The sequence below is a fragment of the Amia ocellicauda genome, chromosome 6, assembly GCF_036373705.1.
Source record: "Amia ocellicauda isolate fAmiCal2 chromosome 6, fAmiCal2.hap1, whole genome shotgun sequence".
NCBI lineage: Eukaryota > Metazoa > Chordata > Actinopteri > Amiiformes > Amiidae > Amia > Amia ocellicauda.
In genome coordinates, this window is record NC_089855.1 from 1,304,387 (window position 1) to 1,326,324 (window position 21,938).

The 21,938-nt window shown below is 37.9% G+C and overlaps 1 pseudogene; it reads left to right on the forward strand.

Annotated features, from left to right (window-relative positions):
• Window positions 1–8,706: 8,706 nt before the first annotated feature.
• Window positions 8,707–17,386, forward strand: LOC136751678 (uncharacterized; annotated as a pseudogene).
• The last annotated feature ends 4,552 nt before the right edge of the window (window positions 17,387–21,938 follow it).

Genomic DNA, 21,938 nt, shown 5'->3' on the forward strand with positions numbered 1-21,938 from the left:
CTATTTCAGACTTAAAAACCTCAGACATGGGGAGATATTACTGTGGAGTCCGCAAGTTTGACTTCCTGATATTTGGAAATGGGACATCTTTATTGATTACAGGTAAAGCAAAGATTACTTTATATCAACAATGCAGGGTCTTCTGATTCCTCCAGCTGCATAAATGTATCTAGCAAAGCAAGACTCTTATATTGTTAAAACAGCACAGTATTCATTTTGAAATGGAAAAAACATTGTCTCTGGTGATAGATTATTCTGTCACTGTGATTTATGTATGTATTTAAAAATAAGGGTAATATTGAAGTTTGCAGAAAAAAATATAATCCACAATTAACTATGACAAAGACCAAATGTGTTTACTTTTGTTACACTTAAAAAACTAAAATTGAACATTTGGGTTCTCTGTTTGCCAAAACAACAAGTTTGTTAAAAGGAATATCGTTGTTATAAAAGGAATTGTATCACAGAGCAATACTAATGCAAATGCAATATGGTCTAAAATATATTTCCAGTACACATTGATAACATTAATAATAAACATGCTATTGTAATTAACTGATTAATTGAATATGTTTTAGATTAAGTCACGTATATGATTACTATAACCAATTCAGCTCCTTTGAATATTGTATAGTGCAAAATTCATATTCATGATACATTGCATTTTAACTGTATGAAAGGAGTTAATTAAATGCCCCTATATGAGGCTTTACTAATTACTTTGAAATCAAGTTCCTATGCGAGTGATTAAACACACAACCACACATTAAACATGTTTCACATGTTAATGTAAACATGGCAAAAATAATGGACAGAATGGATGAGTGGGACGTAACATTTAAATAATGTAAAGTATCTGTAAGCTTTATATATATATATGTATATATATATATATATGTATACACTCACCCGGAGGGAGGGGGGCCGACGCTGATTTCTCCGGTATACGTAAATGTTGTTAAGGTTAAGGGGTGAGCCCCAGTACTTTAAATTCCGGGGGAGCTGAAGCCCCTGTGTTTGTGTGTGTGTACGTACATATATATAACATATATACATATATATATATATATATATATATATATATATATATATATATATATATATATATATATACACTCACCTAAAGGATTATTAGGAACACCATACTAATACTGTGTTTGACCCCCTTTCGCCTTCAGAACTGCCTTAATTCTACGTGGCATTGATTCAACAAGGTTCTGAAAGCATTCTTTAGAAATCTTGGCCCATATTGATAAGATAGCATCTTGCAGTTGATGGAAATTTGTGGGATGCACATCCAGGGCACGAAGCTCCCGTTCCACCACATTCCAAAGATGCTCTATTGGGTTGAGATCTGGTGACTGTGGGGGCCAGTTTAGTACAGTGAACTCATTGTCATGTTCAAGAAACCAATTTGAAATGATTCGACCTTTGTGACATGGTGCATTATCCTACTGGAAGTAGCCATCAGAGGATGGGTACATGGTGGTCATAAAGGGATGGACATGGTCAGAAACAATGCTCAGGTAGGCCGTGGCATTTAAACGATGCCCAATTGGCACTAAGGGGCCTAAAGTGTGCCAAGAAAACATCCCCCACACCATTACACCACCACCACCAGCCTGCACAGTGGTAACAAGGCATGATGGATCCATGTTCTCATTCTGTTTATGCCAAATTCTGACTCTACCATCTGAATGTCTCAACAGAAATCGAGACTCATCAGACCAGGCAACATTTTTCCAGTCTTCAACTGTCCAATTTTGGTGAGCTTGTGCAAATTGTAGCCTCTTTTTCCTATTTGTAGTGGAGATGAGTGGTACCCGGTGTGGTCTTCTGCTGTTGTAGCCCATCTGCCTCAAGGTTGTACGTGTTGTGGCTTCACAAATGCTTTGCTGCATACCTCGGTTGTAACGAGTGGTTATTTCAGTCAAAGTTGCTCTTCTATCAGCTTGAATCAGTCGGCCCATTCTCCTCTGACCTCTAGCATCAACAAGGCATTTTCACCCACAGGACTGCCGCATACTGGATGTTTTTCCCTTTTCACACCATTCTTTGTAAACCCTAGAAATGGTTGTGCGTGAAAATCCCAGTAACTGAGCAGATTGTGAAATACTCAGACCGGCCTGTCTGGCACCAACAACCATGCCACACTCAAAATTGCTTAAATCACCTTTCTTTCCCATTCAGACATTCAGTTTGGAGTTCAGGAGATTGTCTTGACCAGGACCACACCCCTAAATGCATTGAAGCAACTGCCATGTGATTGGTTGGTTAGATAATTGCATTAATGTGAAATTGAACAGGTGTTCCTAATAATCCTTTAGGTGAGTGTATATTTATATATACATTTAAGAACTGATTACTATCCTCTAGAACTTGGATGATATACATTGAATAGTATTCAAAGCATTGTTTTAATTCCAATTTCATAATGTAATCAATGTGTCTAGTTTACTTGTTTCTACTTTATATAGGCATGCTTTTTAAACTGTATTTTGATGTATTACAGCAGTAGTAAGACATCTTGAGTTAATCTTTAATCCAGAGCTGAGTTTATTGCACAGGTAAAAAATGTTGTACAGCCATGTTTTTATCTATTGAAGAACATCTCTGAAATAAGATTATATTTTGCTGTCAGAGACCTGGAACAATCATTCATGATTTTATTTATTTCAAACCCTCTCCCATCTGCAGACTGCGGCTGTGGGGCTTCTATTCAAAACAAATAAACAAGAACATATCACCCCAATCTTATATTTCTTGCATTGGTTACCAGTTAGTTTTAGAATTTACAAATTAATTTTAAGGCACTGCGGGGTCTTGCCCCTGATTATATCACAGAGCTGGTAATACCTTATGAGCTATTGGCTGTATCAATATCTAACATGAAAAAAGAAAGGGTGATCGGCTTTTGCCATCAGGGCTCCCAGACTCTGGACCAGCTGGCCCGGGGAGCTAAGGTGTTTTCCTTTAACTTACTCTAAAAACCTATTTTTGTATTTTATTTGAATCTGTGATGACTGTTTTTATTGTTTAGTTGATTTATGTAATTTATTTTCAATAGTTTAAATCTGTCAGTTTGTTTTTTAATATCATTCAGTTTTTATTTAATTTATTGCATTTTTTATTTCACCATTTGTAACACATTTATTAGAATTATTATAGACTCTTAATAACAGCATGCAATACAATATACAACATACATCCAATAACAAGTGTATAATGAATGTTGGGTCACAGTTATACAACATATGTTAACATTTTCATTATACTGTCAGGCTCTCAATCCAACAGAACCATTGTGCAGCAGCCAGCGTCTGTCCCCGTCCAGCCAGGAGACAGTGTGACTCTGCAGTGTACAATACACACTGAGACCTGTGCAGGAGAGCACAGTGTTCATTGGTTCAGGCATGGCTCAGGAGAAGCCCTTCCAGGACTCATTTACACCCATGGGAACAGGAGTGATCTGTGTGAGAGCAGCTCTGAGCCTGGGCTTCCTGCACAGGGCTGTGTCTATGAGCTCCCCAAGAGGAACCTCCGCTCCTCTGACGCTGGGACTTACTACTGTGCTGTGGCCACATGTGGGCAGATCCTGTTTGGCAACGGGACACGGCTGGACATTGCAGGTAAGATATCATTATATATAACATATACTCAGCCTGTTAATTTTCATTTTTAATTGAACAGGTATTAAATTGTGATGTGAAAAGATACTCTTTTTGAGGAACCATTTATTTCCGGCAGTCATATGTTCACAGGGAATAAAAAATCTATTACATTATTGTTAATTTAAATTTTACTGAGAATTATTATTCCTAAATATCTGTCATCACAGAGTCTAGTTTGCAGCTGAGCCCTGCTGTCCTGGCACTGCTGGTGTCCAACTGTGTGTGTGTACTGGTGATCGCTGTGCTCGTGTGCACCAGGAGGGGGCAGTGTGGGTACGGTACAGGTCAGTCACCCACACACTTATAAACAACCATCCCAGTCATACAGAGGAACAATTACATAAATACTGATCATTATATTATGAAGTTTGTAGTATGGCAACGCTTTATTATAAGATGCTGCATATCCATGTGTTATTAATGATTTATACATGTTGAATAGCTGATTAATAGATACTTTATGAAGCATTATTAAAGCATTACTTTGTGGTTATTCCATGTATTGCTAGACTGACTTATAACGAATGCACAATGCATTATTAATGCTTTATAAAACATCTATTAAATAGTAATAAAGCATTAATAACATACATACGTACGTTTATAATATGTTATTATAAAGTGTTACCAAATGAAAAATGTGATGCCAGAGCACTGAGTCCATATGTAAATATTAACAGTTGAGGCCACCAAGGAAACATTTAATTCAAGAATTATTTAACCTCTTCATTTCCTCCCACTTGGTTTATTGAGTTTCCTTTTGGAGAGCAATTCTTACAGCATGCTTCTATATACATTTCAGGAAAAATACTTGGTAAGAAATGCTACCAGTACAATTAGCTGGTATAATTGTATACAATTACAAAATCATAGTTGCACTATATACATTTTCAATAAGGTAGATTGTGTTTTGTGAAAATTTTGCAATTTCAAGGTGTAAGTGTTCTATATCATACTTATGTATTTATTTCAAAAGTTTAATAATTAGCTGAAGTCAAAGTATGACAATCCCAGACGTAGGATACTTTTTTTTCTTTCTGCCTTCGGTCTGAGGAGAAAACCAGTTGCCCAATCCTTACTGTGGTGCACTCCTCACTGTGTGCTATTGTCTGAATGATATGAGATCTGTTAATACTGAGGGTCAGGCTAAACATACTGTTTATTGTGTTTGCCACAGATGCATGTTTCAATGTATTTTTATTTTTTATATTATATTTTAAATAAAAATATCCCGGTAATTTGAAACCCAGGGCTGTGGCCCTTTGGGATATGTATAGAGTGAATATAATGTGTGTTTCCAAAAGGCAGGTGAACTCAAATCTATGATCAGAAGTGTGCGAGTCTTCATTTTATCTTTCTCTATCAGAACATGTGTCTCAGCAAACACCCCATCGCCACACTGTCGCTGACTGGGCAGATAAACAGGTACACTGAATTACTCTGCTATGCAGGACTGGTTGAATTTCCATTATGAAGGTAATATGAAATAACAGTCATTACATTCAGTGGTGGTAGAATATTATTGTCATTGATAGAGATAATTTGAGATTGGAGGGTCAAAAGTTTGATATGGTTTGGATCTAAGGAAAGCACTCTAAAGTTACACACACATGTTAAACACAAATCCACAACATCATTCATCTTCAATCAACATCAATCCATCTGAGCCGTCTGTGATCATTTCTGAGTAGTAATATGTAGTTTTAAAACTGCATTGTAGATATAATAAATATACATAAATTCACATAAATGTATAACAAAATATGCTTTCAATGTACCTTAATAGGGGCTTGAGCACATATGAAATATAATGAGCACCCCAGCAATGGTTAAGCTATGTTATGATTTGAAATGACACACTTTATATTGTCTCTGTTTAAGAATCAGGGAACAGGCATGATGAATTACGCAGCCTTGAGCTTCATTGACAGCAGGACGAAGCCCGAGAGGAAGAGGAGGGAGATTAACAGACAGGCTGTGTATTCACAGGTCCAGTACCACCAGACATACTGAACACTGTGGACACAGTGTCTCCATGCCAGATGTCTACAGTGGGACTGATTGACACAATGTCTCAGACACAATAACTATAAGACTGAATCCTCTGGATACAGTGTATCCCTGTCTGCACAGCAGAGACACAAGACTCTCCAGGAAATGGCTGACCTTTTAAAATGTCTCAGTGAGAGAACCCTGCAGACAATAATTTATTTTTTATAGAGCAGAAGACCATTACCATAAATTAAGTACAATATTACCACCCAGCAGTAAGTCAGTGCACAGCATGTGAACATCCTTCACCCAATACAATGAACAATCTGTATTGTTTCCTTTGCTGCATCTTTCTCATAACAAGGATATATCACCAACATCCAGTTACATAATGAGCAGTTATTGATCACTGAAACTCTGTCATTACATGAAAACATTCAAAAACAAAATGTATATGATCTTTTCAACACACTCTGTTATAAACATGAAAGTACTTGTTCTAACAATAATAAAACATGATATGCAGTAGTTGTGTAGGTTTGTTGTCTGGCAGTTGAAAGAGGGTGTGGTATCAATGTGGTGCAGGCGTACAGGTACAGTCTCAGGTGCTCTCACTCTGTGAGGGGCTGTTGACCAGGACTGTGGGGAAACGGGGGGTGTGAGATGTCTGATGATATGAACATAGCTGGTGTGTTTGCTTATTAGAGCATGTTGCCCAATAGTCACAAAAGGTAATAAGGTCCTTGTGGTCCAAGTCCAGAAACCAGTGTAATGATTAATATTAACTGAAATGATTTGTCTTAACATATTAAGGGTCAAGCAAACGAATGCTAGAAAAGCAGTATTTACGAGTGCTGATCCTGCATAAGTTCCTCCCAGCATTGGCTACTGGTCTTCCTGTTTTTCTCTGTTTTTCTTGGAGATATCACATTGTAAATTATTGATGATTAAATTGTCCATTGTTTAAAAAATGTGAGATTGGATATTTTTATTGCAATAAACAGTAAGACACCTGTTTCCATGATGTGGATGCACTCCATGGATGTACATCCCAATATCTTCTGCCAGCTTGGACCCTACTCACAGCCCCTAACGTCACTTGATCTATAAATGCTGTAACATTCTAATGTTCGGAGAAACTAACTGATGGGACTTTCCCGAAGTTACTCCCATGCTGGCACATTACTAAATATATTATTTTCTGTACTTCAAAACCCTTCTTCACTTCTTCAAAAGGTTCTTCAGTCTTCATGCCAATAAGAACATAAGAACATAAGAACATAAGAAAGTTTACAAACGAGAGGAGCCCATTCGACCCATCGTGCTCGTTTGGTGTCCATTAATATCTAAGTGATCCAAGGATCCTATCCAGTCTATTTTTAATATATGCATAGTAGGTGAAACCCAAAATTGAGTGTTACCAAAAAAGGCAATCCAAGTTCAGAGCATAAAACAATTACTAAGATTAAAATTCAATGTGTCCGAAGAAAGTTTTGAAGAAGGGAAGGAGGCTTCGAAGTACAGACAATAATATATTTATTTACGAACCAGCTCAGGAGCCCAAACTCATTTATAGATAAAATGATGTATGGTACTGCGGCCACTTCTGATCTGACGATCTGACCTTTGGGTTCTTCGGCCGTTGAAACAGATGATGCCTGCAAATACATTCAGAATTTGTGCAATAACTGTTTTGCACTGGTTTGTTACTGTAACGTACAATGGGGCACGGGAACTGGGGGGACCCAGTTGCGGTGTGTGGTAGAGGGATGGTCAGACAGACGTGGATTGGATACCGGCAGGACAGGGCAATCAGGGGCAAGGCGAAGACATGGTCGTGGTCACAGGCAAGGGTCGGGCGATCAGGCAAACAGAGTAAAGAGGAAAGTCCAATGTCGTGATCGGGAGGTCAGCCAAGGAATTCAGGGAACAAGGCAATAATCAAGGCACTGGGAATAACGCTCAGAGATGTAGTTGTAAACTGACAAAAAGTGGAACAGAAAACCAGATTGGAAGGTGCAGGGCGAATGGGAGCAGAGGGTGATTGTGGAAGTGCACATGGGTTTCAGGAATGTTGATTGAATGAAGGGAGCTGGGAGAGGTGACTGTGAAGGAAGGGTGATGGCGACATCTAGTGCAGAACTGGGGATGTGTTTTGAACTGTGACAGTTACCAGTGATATGACCAGGCTGAAGTTTCAGAAACAGGAAAACCACAAAAAAATATCATGAGAGGCAGTTTGCTAAGTCAGCTCTGGTAAAACAGCCAGCTTATCAAACTACCAGTTTTGCTTGACCCTTAATTTGCTAGTATTAATTTAAATACTAATATTAATATAAATAATGATACTGGATTCTTCAAAGTCCAAAAGAGAAGGTAAAGCGCTGTCCCCAGAGGCAGCAACAAAGATCCCCTTTCTCTCTGCCTCCAGACAGCTCTATGGATCCGCCATATTGGATACGATTACTGACAGCACTGTATGAACTGAACTAATGATGCATCCTTGAACAATCTCATCAGGAGATTCACAATTTATTTGGCCATAATTTCAAACAAATATTCTATTGATTATAGCAGATTTTGATTTAATTGATAGAAGTCCAATATTTATTTAGTCACATGTTCTGCTGTTTTCTATGGTGATCAAACATAGTTGGCCTTATCCTAAAACCAGTGAATACAAACTCTGCATTGAATAAGTCATGGGAAACAGAGACATTAACCCTCCATAATCAAGGAATAGATTTGTAGATAACGTAGATTTGTTTGAATTAAGAAATATCAAAACACTGACACCTCCATAGTTTCTTCAGTCTTGTGTAGGTCTTGAGAATCAGCATTTTTAAGTCAGAGTAGAGACTGTGAGTGATTGTTGGTGTTAGAACATCCACCTACACACATCACTGTGGATTTCTGCTCATCCAATCAAGTCTCACCATGAGATCGGCCCGCCTATCTCTGTGCTTCACAAAGTGATTGTGAAGACAGGACCCTCAGTCCTGTCCATAGCTCTCACCAGTCACAAGACCAGCTGCCGTCAGAGATGGACAGCAGAGCCGCAGAGATGATCAGACTCTGTCTGACGCTCCTGCTTTTCTGCCAAGTGTGTAAGTATGATCTAAATTGTAAGGAAATGTTCAGTTAATTATGTAAATAGTGTGTGGATTTATAGAGTAGTGCAATGGAACCATGTTTGATTTTATTCAATGTGTTTGACTGTAAATCTCTTTAAAAATACTTCATTCAGTTGAAAAAATTAAATTAAAGAATTGTGTTTCTGACAAGGAACAGAAAAGAGCCCTGCGGAGCTACACTGTTATTAAGTATATATTAATGTATTAAGTTTAGTTTAATTGTGATTTTTTAAATGATCTTCTTTTTTAATCTAATGAAAAATTAAGAACAAATAAATAACAGCTAAATATGATTTTGCTTTATATTGGCTGGTTGCAGACTTGGTTCAGACTGAAGACGTTGTCCAGCCCAGACTCTTCACAGCAGCGCAGCTTGGAGACTCTGTGACTCTGGAGTGCTTCATATCGACTGAGAGAATTAACTACCTGTCTTGGTTCAAGCAAACCGTTGGACAGAGACCTCGAGGAATTGTAACTTCTTATAGTTATCTAGAAGGCTTCACATTTTACAACGAGTTCCGCAATAACCCCCGCTTCACGGTAAAAAAGGATTAAGGACTCTTTCACCTCAATATTTCCAGAGCCAAGCAGTCAGACGCAGCCGCGTATTACTGTGTAACGATTTACCAAAACAGTGTGCAGTTTGGAAATGGAACCGTTCTGATGCTGAAGGGTAAATCTGAGTCTACCTTTATCTGTGACAGTCTGATTGACTGTTTATGATAGAAATGTAAAGACCGGGTTAGTGATACTATAGCAATGAGATGCCGATGGTGTTTTGATTTGCACAGAAATACACATTTTTATAAATGTGTATTAGCCATTTAAATTGCAATTGTTGAAAAGTGAAATCTTAAAATGATATTGATATTATGATTGCATATGTAATACACGATTCTATGACACTAATCCTGTCAAAAGTACCAAAACTGAATAATAATATTTTACAATTATAGTGTCTCAACATGCCATTTCAAAGTATTCATATGATTATGTTTAGAAATGTTATTATTTTTTGTTTTTAATTAAAAGAAAAACCTCTCATATACAAAATTGGTGTCAGCTAAAGAAAGAAAAAATAAAGTAGAACTCGTACACTTAAGCTCTCAATCTGAAGAAGATCTTTAGTTGATCTGTCTTTACTTTAAACAAAACACTTTTTGCAGTATATCTGTGAGTGTGTGTTGTACTGTATTTGTAATTGTTTCTATATGTGTTTATGAGTCGCTCACATGTATGATGGTGCAACATTAATGGCATGTTAATAGCAATATTTTATATGAATTGCATTACATATCATTAATACTTAATAAAATGTATTATTCTATTTTTATACATTCAAATATTTAAAGTAATTATTACACCAGCAAAAAAAGAAGAATGTCAATTGATTCCTTTGTAATCTATGTCAATTTTAATTAAACTGTTAGTAACACACTTATTAGAATGATTGTAGATTGTTAATAACAACATACAATACAATATACAACAATAACAATTTTGAATCCTTAACTGAAGTCTTATTCTCTTAAACAAATGAATTTTGGTGACAGTCATACATTACATTTTCATTATACTGTCAGGCTCTCAATCCAACAGAACCATTGTGCAGCAACCAGCGTCTTTCTCCGTCCAGCCAGGAGACAGTGTGACTCTGCAGTGCACAATACACACTGAGACCTGTGCAGGAGAGCACAGTGTTCATTGGTTCAGGCATGGCTCAGGAGAAGCCCTTCCAGGACTCATTTACACCCATGGGAACAGGAGTGATCCGTGTGAGAGCAGCTCTGAGCCTGGGCTTCCTGCACAGGGCTGTTTCTATGAGCTCCCCAAGAGGAACCTCCGCTCCTCTGACGCTGGGACTTACTACTGTGCTGTGGCCACATGTGGGCAGATCCTGTTTGGCAACGGGACACGGCTGGACATTGCAGGTAAGATATAATTATATATAACATATTCTCAGCCTGTTAAGACAAACACGGTATAGAATAATACATTCAAACTAACTATATGTTTTAAATATATAGCAACAGGGTTTTATGCAGAATTTTACTTAGAGTTTTGTGATTTTCTACATTTCAATCAATAAATGTATGTTTCATACATCCATACATTTTACACAATATTTCAATATATCTCTGGTAACATAAATAGTTATAATTTAATTTACATTTTTAATTGAACAGGTATTAAAGCATGATGTGAAAAGGTACTATTTTTGAGGAACCATTTCTTTCCGGCAGTCATATGTTCACAGGGAATAAAAAATCTATTACATTATTGTTAATTTAAATCTTACTGTGAATTATTATTCCTAAATATCTGTCATCACAGAGTCTAGTTTGCAGCTGAGCCCTGCTGTCCTGGTGCTGCTGGTGTCCAACTGTGTGTGTGTGCTGGTGATCGCTGTGCTCGTGTGCACCGGGAGGGGGCAGTGTGGGCGCGGTACAGGTCAGTCACCACACACTTATAAACAACCATCCCAGTCATACAGAGGAACAAATGCATAAATACTGATCATTATATTATGAAGTTTGTAGTATGGTAACGCTTTATTATAAAATGCTGCATATCCATGTGTTATTAATGATTTATACATGTTGAATAGCTGATTAATAGATACTTTATAAAGCATTATTAAAGCATTACTTTGTGGTCATTCCATGTATTGCTAGACTGACTTATAACTAATGCACAATGCATTATTAATGCTTTATAAAACATCTATTAAATGAATAAAGCATTAATAACATACATATGTTAATAATATGTTATTATAAAGTGTTACCAAATGAAAAATGTGATGCCAGAGTCCATATGTAAATATTAACGGTTGAGGCCACCAAGGAAACATTTAATTAAAGAATTATTTAACCTCTTCATTTCCTCCCACTTGGTTTATGAGTTTCCTTTTGGGGAGCATTCTTACAGCAGGCTTCTATACCATTTCAGGATAAATACATGGTATGAAATGCTACTAGTACAATTAGCTGGTATAATTGTATACAATTACAAAATCATAGTTGCACTATATACATTTGGAATAAGGTAGATTGTGTTAAAGTATTTCATTTTTGCAATTTCAAGGTGAAAGGTTTCTATATCATACTTATGTATTTATTTCAAAAGTATAATAATTAGCTGAAGTCAAACTATGACAATCCCAGACGTAGGATACTTATTTTTCTTTCTGCCTTTGGTCTGAGGAGAAAACCAGCTGCCCAATCCTTACTGTGGTGCACTCCTCACTGTGTGCTATTTTCGGACTGATATGAGATCTGTTAATAGTGAGGGTCAGGCTAAACATACTGTTTATTGTGTTTGCCACAGATGCATGTTTCAATGTATTTTTATTTTTTATATTATATTTTAAATAAAAATATCCCGGTAATTTGAAACCCAGGGCTGTGGCCCTTTGGGATATGTATAGAGTGAATATATTGTGTGTTTCCAATATGCAGGTGAACTCAGATCTGTGATCAGAAATGTGTGGGTCTTCATTTTATCTTTCTCTATCAGAACATGTGTCTCAGCAAACACCCCATCACCACACTGTCGCTATCTGGGCAGATAAACAGATACACTAAATTACTCTGCTATACAGGACTGGTTCAATGTCCATTATGAAGGTAATATGAAATAACAGTCATTACATCTGTTGATTTGTAAAAACTGGAAAAAAATAGTCTAACTCATAATCAATACTCTTCTTTAGAGTATATTTATTCAACAAGACTTAATTTGTAAAAATGTATAATGATGTAGTTTGTCTCTCTCTGTGAAAACCAAGGAACAGACGTGTTGAATTATGCTGCCTTGAGCTTCACTGACAGCAGGACGAAGCCCGAGAGGAAGAGGAGGGAGATGAACAGACAGGCTGTGTATTCACAGGTCCAGTACCATCAGACATACTAAACCCTTTAGACACAGTGTCTCCATGTCTCCACACTGGTGACAGATGTCAACAGTGGGACTGATTGGCACAATGTCTCAGACACAATAACTATAAGACTGATCACACCAGACAACATTTTTAAATACATTACATAAATTAAAAAGGTAAAATGTTGGGAAACAGTGAGGGATAGTTAAGCCACTAGTGATGAGGCTGTAGCTGCGTGTGGACAAGACACATCACTGACATCACAGTACCTGACAATCTATTAGAGCTCATGACAAACACACTGATGCTCTGGCATTGCATGAAAAGTATTGACTCCTACTATCGCTAGACATTGTATTAAAAACTGTAATACATGAAAATCATGAAAAAGTAAGACAATGACACTTCTGAGGTATACTGCATGGAAAAAATAGATGATCCCTCGTAGTGTAGCTGAGAAAATACCAGCGTAAAACACCATCGGACACAGCATCCTCTACCTACACCATTTGAGAGTTAGAGAGCAGCAGCAGAAACCATCAGGAACGTGCGAAGAGAATATACATATATTTGTTTAGGTGCATGTGTTTTTGTGTGGACTTTTACAATAAAACAATATCAGTTAATGCTTCACTACAAAGTTGTGTTTTGTTCATTAACAATATCAATTTCCAAATTTAATTTTGGGATTATCCGTGGCCGTCCATACTGTCATTAGTGCGGATAATTGAGAATCTACAGTACATATAGAGATAGATGTATAGATAGAGACAGAGAGAGAGTGTGTATATGTGTGAGTGAGTGAGTGAGTGTGTGTGTGAGAGAGAGAGATATTGACTATACAGAGGAGGTTTTCCACTCAATTGAATGATGTCTTCATGCTTTTTAGGATCTGACTCTATGAATGCTTCACAAGTTACAGAAGGTACTTTTTCTTTATCTTACAGAATACTATATGCTATTAGTTTATCGTTAATTATTATTAATTAACATGTCTGCTTGTGATAGAGACTGGTGTGATTTTAGTTTAGATTTTAGTTTGAATAAGTGCAGCAGGTGTACATTTCAGTCACTGTATCACTTTGTTAATTAATGTGTTTCATGCCTTAATCCACCTGCAGACAAATCAGGCATTTTGACACCAAACATATATATTGTTATTAGAAATTTTAATACCATAAAGATTCTGTGTTACCATATAATGAAAAACAATATTCGTCAAGAAACTATGTTCTTACTATGAGTTGAATCTATATATAACCTTTTTTGGAAAAAGGAAAATGGAAAAGTCTGTTGAGCTAAAACACATAGAAACTTTATTTACAAGCTATCTTGGAGGCTTCACTTAAAGGCATTCCCTCGGTGAGAACTTAGTTTTTAACAAACACGAGTGAAGCTTTATAGGAGAATGACGTAGACTGTTGTGACATATCCAATTTATCCAATCAAAAGGTGCAATCCCTGGTCTGCTTGCAATCGATCTTACCTGGTTTCCCTTGATGTACTCTGAGAAGTCCAGTCCCACAGTCATCATTAACAACTGTCAATCAATCATTATCATGTGACATCTCCGGCCTCCTTTGAAAAGACACTTAAGTCTGCGGGCTGCTATCCACTGTGTGGTCCTTTTATCATAGAGAGGAATTTCTAGCTTGTTGGCTTTTGCTAGGTCTGTATACATGCTATTATTTCTAATGCTTAGTATTAATATTAATATATAATATAAAAAATTATACAGTAAGTGCAAAACACTTATACCGGCTCTTCAGTCCCACCTGTTGGCAATAGAGCGAAGCAGAAAGAAGCCAAAAATAAATGTGTTTGTCAGTTACACCTGAGGGGCAGGAGGTCTGGTCCTGTGTAAAATCCTTGTGAATCTTTTAAAACATTAATAACTGTATTTTTAAATATAATTAAATATATTTGTGATATTATTGGTTACTTCCTTTCTTAGTCTTATTCTGGACTATGCACATTATTAAAAATACAATGTACAGTGAGGGAAAAAAGTATTTGATCCCCTGCTGATTTTGTACAGTTGCCCACTGACAATGAAATGATCAGTCTGTAATTTTAATGGTAGGTGTATTTTAACAGTGAGAGACAGAATAACAACAAAAAAATTTAGAAAAATGCATTTCAAAAAAGTTATAAATTGATTTGCATGTTAATGAGGAGAAGCCCTTCCAGGACTCATTTACACCCATGGGAACAGGAGTGATCCGTGTGAGAGTAGCTCTGAGCCTGGGCTTCCTGCACAGGACTGTGTCTATGAGCTCCCCAAGAGGAACCTCCGCTCCTCTGACGCTGGGACTTACTACTGTGCTGTGGCCACATGTGGGCAGATCCTGTTTGGCAACGGGACACGGCTGGACATTGCAGGTAAATGCATTTGCATTTGTTCTTAAATATACTGAAAGCTAATCTAGTTTACAAAATATGAAGGCAGTGTTAAGATTTATATAATGAAACAGTGCTGCTAAAGGTTATTATTTTACACTGCAGGTCAAGCCAGCCTCAACCCCCTTGTCCTGGCCTTGGGGGCGTCAAACGCTGTGTGTGTGCTGGTGATCGCTGTCCTCGTCTGCACCAGGAACGCGCGCTGCGCAGGTGAGCTGGCAGCACACGGCAGCACACACTAATGACATCATCACAGTGATATTAATGTGAATACAAACACTGTACACACACTCTGTTCTCCTGACTGCAATCTCCCACATATCCTTACATACAGAGAGCGTTCATTTCTAATTGCCTGGTGTTCATCCTGTTATAATTCCCACTGATGACACTTTGTTAGACATGATAGGCAGACATGAAGAGGAGACTAAAGACGACTGGAGAGGAATTACAGAGTGGGATGAATGTGTAAAAACCCTGAAACCTGTTCTCTGTCCTTCCTCTTCCTCTCAGGAGATCCACAGTCCTCTCCTGATGCAGTAAAGACCCACACCAGTCACCAGGTAAACCCCGCAGCTGTGCTACTACAGTGTCAATGCTGAGCTGTTTCTGTCCTGTTTCACTGCAAGTTAAAAACTGAAAACTGAAACATGACATTAGACCTTGTGTTGTGTAGCTGTAAGTGAGCAATGCTAGCACTCTATTTGAATAAGATTTCATTCTGTGTTAAATATGTATTGTGCTGGTGGTAAATCAACAAACATTTAACACTAGAAGTGCCGAGACGGTCATTACTCTGTGTTCCTGAATACACTGCGCATACCTGTTCGTGACTTTTGCTAACTATCCAAAATCGGTTATTTTGACCAGTCATTTAAACACATAATAAGTCAAATATAACGCATAATCCTGCCTGCCCTTTACAATACAGTCAGTCTGGCGCCCCAGTGGTGATCTCTACCTGTCTACAGTCTTTCATGTGCTTGAAAAACACACGCATTGTACAGCATTACAGCAGTCTTACAGCTGTAGTCAGTGGACACTGAGAGAGATTACACCGTAAATAAACCTGGATCGGAGATGGAGATTTAAGAGAGTGTGTTTTGGAAAAGCTGTGTGTATGAACATGACTCAGGGGCATCAATGATACTGTGAATGACAGATCATCTGTGGAGTTTTCCAATGTTCTGAAAACACTGATTGAAACGCAGGTCCAAAGTGCTTTACTCTGCTGATCCGTATGCAATCGCTACTGCACATCGCAATGTACAATAGCTTAGGCACCCCGAACACAAAATAATGATTCCTGGACATTATCAGTGGAGGAGCATTTATTACAATGCTACATATTCGTGGAGTAAAAGTGTTCACCTGCAGTAGGCTGTTAAACTGTATGCTACGAGCTCATGCGGGGAAAGTGGAGAAACTGTCCCGTTTATACAGTTTTGAAAAAGTTTTCTTTAGGGTACGTTTTCTTTTCTTTTTTGATAAACCCATCAAAATCTTGTATTTGAGCATTAATCCAATATTCATGTTTACACTGGTTTCATGTGCTTATTGTATGTAGTTATTTAGCTTTTTGCTTATTGTATGTAGTTATTTAGCTATTTTCTTATTGTATAGTTATTGATGTTTTGAGTGTGCAGTGTATGTGTTTGGAAAAAAAGTGCTTTGATGTTCTTTATACCAATCATTATATGTTTTATGTTCATATTTCCCTTTAAAAACTCAATTTGTGCTATGTAAATGCTGGATTTGATGTTCATGAATACAACCTCTGAGTTTTATAGGATCGTTTGCTTTTCATTATCATAACACAGCTGTTATGAGCTATCGGTTAAAATGACCTATTTTGGCAATTGAAGGTAGTTCAAAATGTTGGCGCTTCTAGTGTTAAATGATAGGATACGTTTAATTCAGAAACAGCCTTTGAAGTATGTAGTGTTTGGATTGCCATCTACAGAGCTGCCACCTGTGTGAAGTGGAAACAGACTGCGATTTGTTCCAGATCGGGACATCCGGCTGCATTCTGTACGAGCTCTGCAGTGGCAGCCCTGCTTATGGGCTTTAACACAGCCCTGTGCAGGAAGCCCAGGCTCAGAGCTGCTCTCACACGGATCTCTCCTGTTCCCATGGGTGTAAATGAGTCCTGGAAGGGCTTCTCCTGAGCCATGCCTGAACCAATGAACACTGTGCTCTCCTGCACAGGTCTCAGTGTGTATTGTACACTGCAGAGTCACACTGTCTCCTGGCTGGACGGGGACAGATGCCGGCTGCTGCTCCACTCTCCTGCTGATGGACCCTGAGCCTGAGAGAGTTACAATATGGTTTATAGTAACACATTGCAGCCTGGATCAGTAATGTAAGGGTTAATATACAGTTGAGATTGTGTTACATAAAGTAATCTGAATCTTTACATCTTGACGTAGCTGTGCATTTTTCAAGTGAAATTATTTTTCGTAGATTTTCTCAATTATTTGCCCAATTTCTGTTTATAAACACAATTCCTATATAAACTTATCTAAACATGTCTCATCTGTTCTGGCTTTGTCAGCTCTTTTCGCAACTTAAACTATATTTGTATCTTGTATTTGTTTAGTTATTTTTATTATAAATTATTTTAAGACATGGAGCTAATTTTAGTATTGTTATTGTAGCATTTATGAAGAATATTTATAAGGCATTTACGTTATATATTTATTAATGAGAGTATATTATTATTATTATTATTATTATTATTATTATTATTATTATTATTATTATTATTATATTACTCAATACATTTGTTTCTGCATCATGAGAAGCACTGCAGCTTTGAGTATTCTTCTTTTCATGTATTTATGAATTGTGAAATTACATCCTTGTCTTTTTGACAGAAACACACGGGTGAGAGATCTGTACTGCAGCAGGCAACTCAATCTGCCTCCAGCGCTGCATCTAGTGACACACAGCCAAACACAAACAATACTTTTATAGGGAGAATATTTGGACAATCCTGTAATACCTTTCTTTATGATATTGTGAGCGGACAGCCTTTTAGAGATGATGCCGCCTGAATAGTAACTCCAGTAGTAGTGAATTGCTGGACTTACCTTTCAGTCGTATTGAAGTTCCAGTACCGAATCTCACTGTTGTGTCCCTGATTGCTCCACAGTAGTATCTGGCAACGTCTGATGCTTCAATGTTGGAAATCTTGAGATTAAAACAATCACTTCTTCTATCTATTGCACAGTGCTTGTTGTCAAAGCCTCCAAGAAATGAAGCTGCATTATTTTTAAATGAAACTATGGACTTTGGAGGTTCTCCAGATGGTTGCTTGATCCAGACCAAGACATTGCTTGCATAACGCTCAGGAACGCTGCAGCTCAGGGTAACTGAACCTCCGAGCTCCACTGTCACAGAGGAAGGGGACTGAGCAAACATCTGACAGAGAAGCAGACCTGGAAAACACAGGGAGTCGGGCAGGGAGGACGACATACAGCTCCATCTGAACACGACCTCCTGCTCTCAAATACTGCATCTTAACGAGTATCAATAAACAAAGCAACTGAAAGAGCATATTGAAACACAAGCTAAAGATATACGAGCAGTACGTTTACATTGACCAAATCATCTGCAATTTATTATATTTTACAGTATGATAATCTGATTTTTTGTTAATTCTACACATATTAAATGTATACTAATGGAAAGTAGTTTCTTGCTATTAAATGCTTTATTGTTTTGGAAATGTGTTGTTTCTCTAATGACTATCATAGAGATTTGTGAACAACACTAAGTCTTACCTGCTTTAGAGCAAAATGAAAGGAGAAATAAGATTATGTTCATTGTACTCTGTTAGAGTTTGTCTTCTCTATTTGTTCTTCTCAATGAAGTGTTCTGTCTGAACTGAAGATTACAAATCTATAGATGAAAGGACTGAGCACATTAGACTCTCATTTGATTGGCTAGTAAACAGTTCAGTTACAATGCTTTATATATAGACATCTCAAAGACTATTCCCCTCTTGCAGATAACACGTCTAGACTGAGGGGGGGCTTGTGTTCTTATATGATCATAATATCTATCTTTACGATTAATTCAAAATCACCACAAGTCTGACATATCTCACTCACTAACTCAATTAGACAGCAATGGTACTAAATGTCTACAGCTTCATCCATTCAATTTTGAACTTGCCTGTCTCTCCAGCTTCTGTGTATCTCACTTGTTTGCATGAACCCCAATACAGAGATGTTTCCTGCTAGGTCTTAGTTTTGGTGCATGTAGAGGCTGTGAGTCTGTCTTCATGGACTGAGATATTGTATGAGCGCTCTTTGTGTTGTATCTTGTCCACCGATGGCCTTTATCACAAACTGCTTGCTACAGTTCTTACAAGGGTACTGACTCCATGGGGTTCTAACATGGGTGTTGGACTCTATGGTCCAAGGATTGTTTTGGACCAAACCAGTTGTTTAATGGTGTTAATTACGGCATAAACATTTTAAAGTTGACATTAAAATAACACTTATAGAAAATAGCATAAGCATCAGATCCCCACTTCTCAGCCTACATGTGTCATCTGCAAGAGGTGCATAGAGATGGCATTATGGCTCGCCTTGTTCCAACTTCAATCACAGATCATTGAAAATATAATCAAGGGGATATTATGGACACTTAGTCACAAAGATAGATGAGATTCTTGGCTCAATATGTCACTGAGCAGCCTGCTTGATTTGGCGGTGTTGTGCTGTTTATCATTCAGATATTCATGCACTTTGACTGCCTGCCATTAATGCAGTGTTAAACCATGTGATCCAGTCCTGGTCGTCACCAGTGAGTTCACCACTGTTCACAGGGAGTGCTCAGCCGGCCAATCAAGAGTGAGATGGGGGTGGAGCCCTGCAGCCCTCCTGCTCCAGCACACCAATCAGCAGCCTCTGCTCACAGGGAGGGGCAGGACACAGCGCAGTGCAGCGTTTAATGGGCCTGTGCCATGAATAATGACATCACAGAGCCACACTGCAGCTCACAGCCTCACATGGGGGCAGCGTTATCAGAGGGAAGTGAGAGATCTATTGGGCAGCGTGTGAAATGTGTGCTTCCTGCCTTGATCTGAACACACTTGGGAAACACATCTCTCAGGGACACTTACAGAGCCAGTCCTCACAATCTCAACACTGCTATGAATGTGCACAGATTACTACTTTACCCCTGTGTCTTCCATTTGCAGTGAAGGGGGACAGGTCACATGCTGATCGATATTAGTTTGTGTTTGTTTATAACTTATACAGACAATCTGTTGAAACTGAAAAGCAACCAAGTCCAGGAGCTTCTGTGTATCCCAATATCTGGACCCCAGCCCTCCAGGAAACACATGTTCCAGTGCCATTTTAAATTAAGACTCCTGTCTTCTGCACGTCCTCTGAGCCCTGCTGGTGGAGCGTATAATCAGCAACACCCAGCTTAGCCCTAATTGTAACTGTAACCCAGAGCAAAGCCCCACTCTTCCGCTAACACTTACGTATAAAGAGAATTTAAATACTATGATATGAGATCAATGGATGCAAGTAAAATATTAAAGTGGAACTGAATGGTTTGGTTTAGGATTTCTTGGACATGTGAAAGATATTTAGATAAAAACAAGGCATTCCTGAGTGCCACCCTAGTTGTAGTGAGAACAGGAGGTGGTTAGTCTTTAACAAGTGTATTTATAGCATCAATGGTAGACCAATCAAACAGCAGAATGAAGTGTGTTTGCCTTTTATCGCTAAAGACTTTCTGCTGCGATGTTTATTTCAGACACAGCACTTCATTTAAATTGTGGACCAGAGAGAGACCCTAACAGACGACAATGACAAGAGTCCTCTTACGACTTGTGTTTTTCTCTAGAGCAGGCAAGTAGAAATACTTTAAATATTTGTATACCTGAAAAATATTAAAAACACACAAAAGAGTAACTCTTAGTTTGTTGTATGATTTTATTTTATTTTAACAAGTATTTTGCATTTAAGATTGTTACATCTGATCGGCATAAGATCCTTATCTTTTATCATTGAAATTACACCTCTGTGTCCTGAATATTTTCCCTGCCACACCCTGTGCTCTGCTGAAGAAGGTGAGGCAGGCAGGGCAAGGTATTTCACAGGAGAATTGGAATACGTAAGGAAAGCCTAAAAAGGAATATAATGGAATTCTATTTCCTTCCATTCCGATTCAAATTCCACTTCTGTATCATGATGTTTTTTATTCTGATTCTTTAATTGAAGTTCACAACACATTCGGACTTGACCCCAACCCTGCGTGTAACTGCTTTATTTATTAAAACTCATTAAACCTGTGAACACAAGTGTTACTTCTTAATTTCTCTCTCCTGACTCATGTCACAGGTCTGGTTCTCACTCAGTTTCACATACAGTACCCAACTTCAGTGACTGTTGACCTCGGAGGACCTGTCAACATTAACTGCTACATACACTGTGTCTGTAGTCTCCCCAAGACAAGCCCCATGTCCTCCGATGCTGGGACTTACTACTGTGCTGTGGCCACATGTGAGAAGATCCAGTTTGGCAACGGGACACGGCTGGAGTACACAGGTAGGCTGCAATTTAAAATGAATTACACCCTGTGATTTCACTATTTAAATAAAGGTAAATAAAAAAGACAATACAAAAGTTCCTTTTTTGTATAGAATGAAGATCTGTCAATACAGGGTTAAAAAATGACTTTACGCTGTTTTAAAGTGTCTTCTAGTTGCCAAAAAGTGACCTCCTGTTTACAAATATTTGACAAATATTTGACGGATGTTAAAATCCTCCACACTGACCATCAAAACCTTTTAATTATTATTATTATTATTATTATTATTATTATTATTAT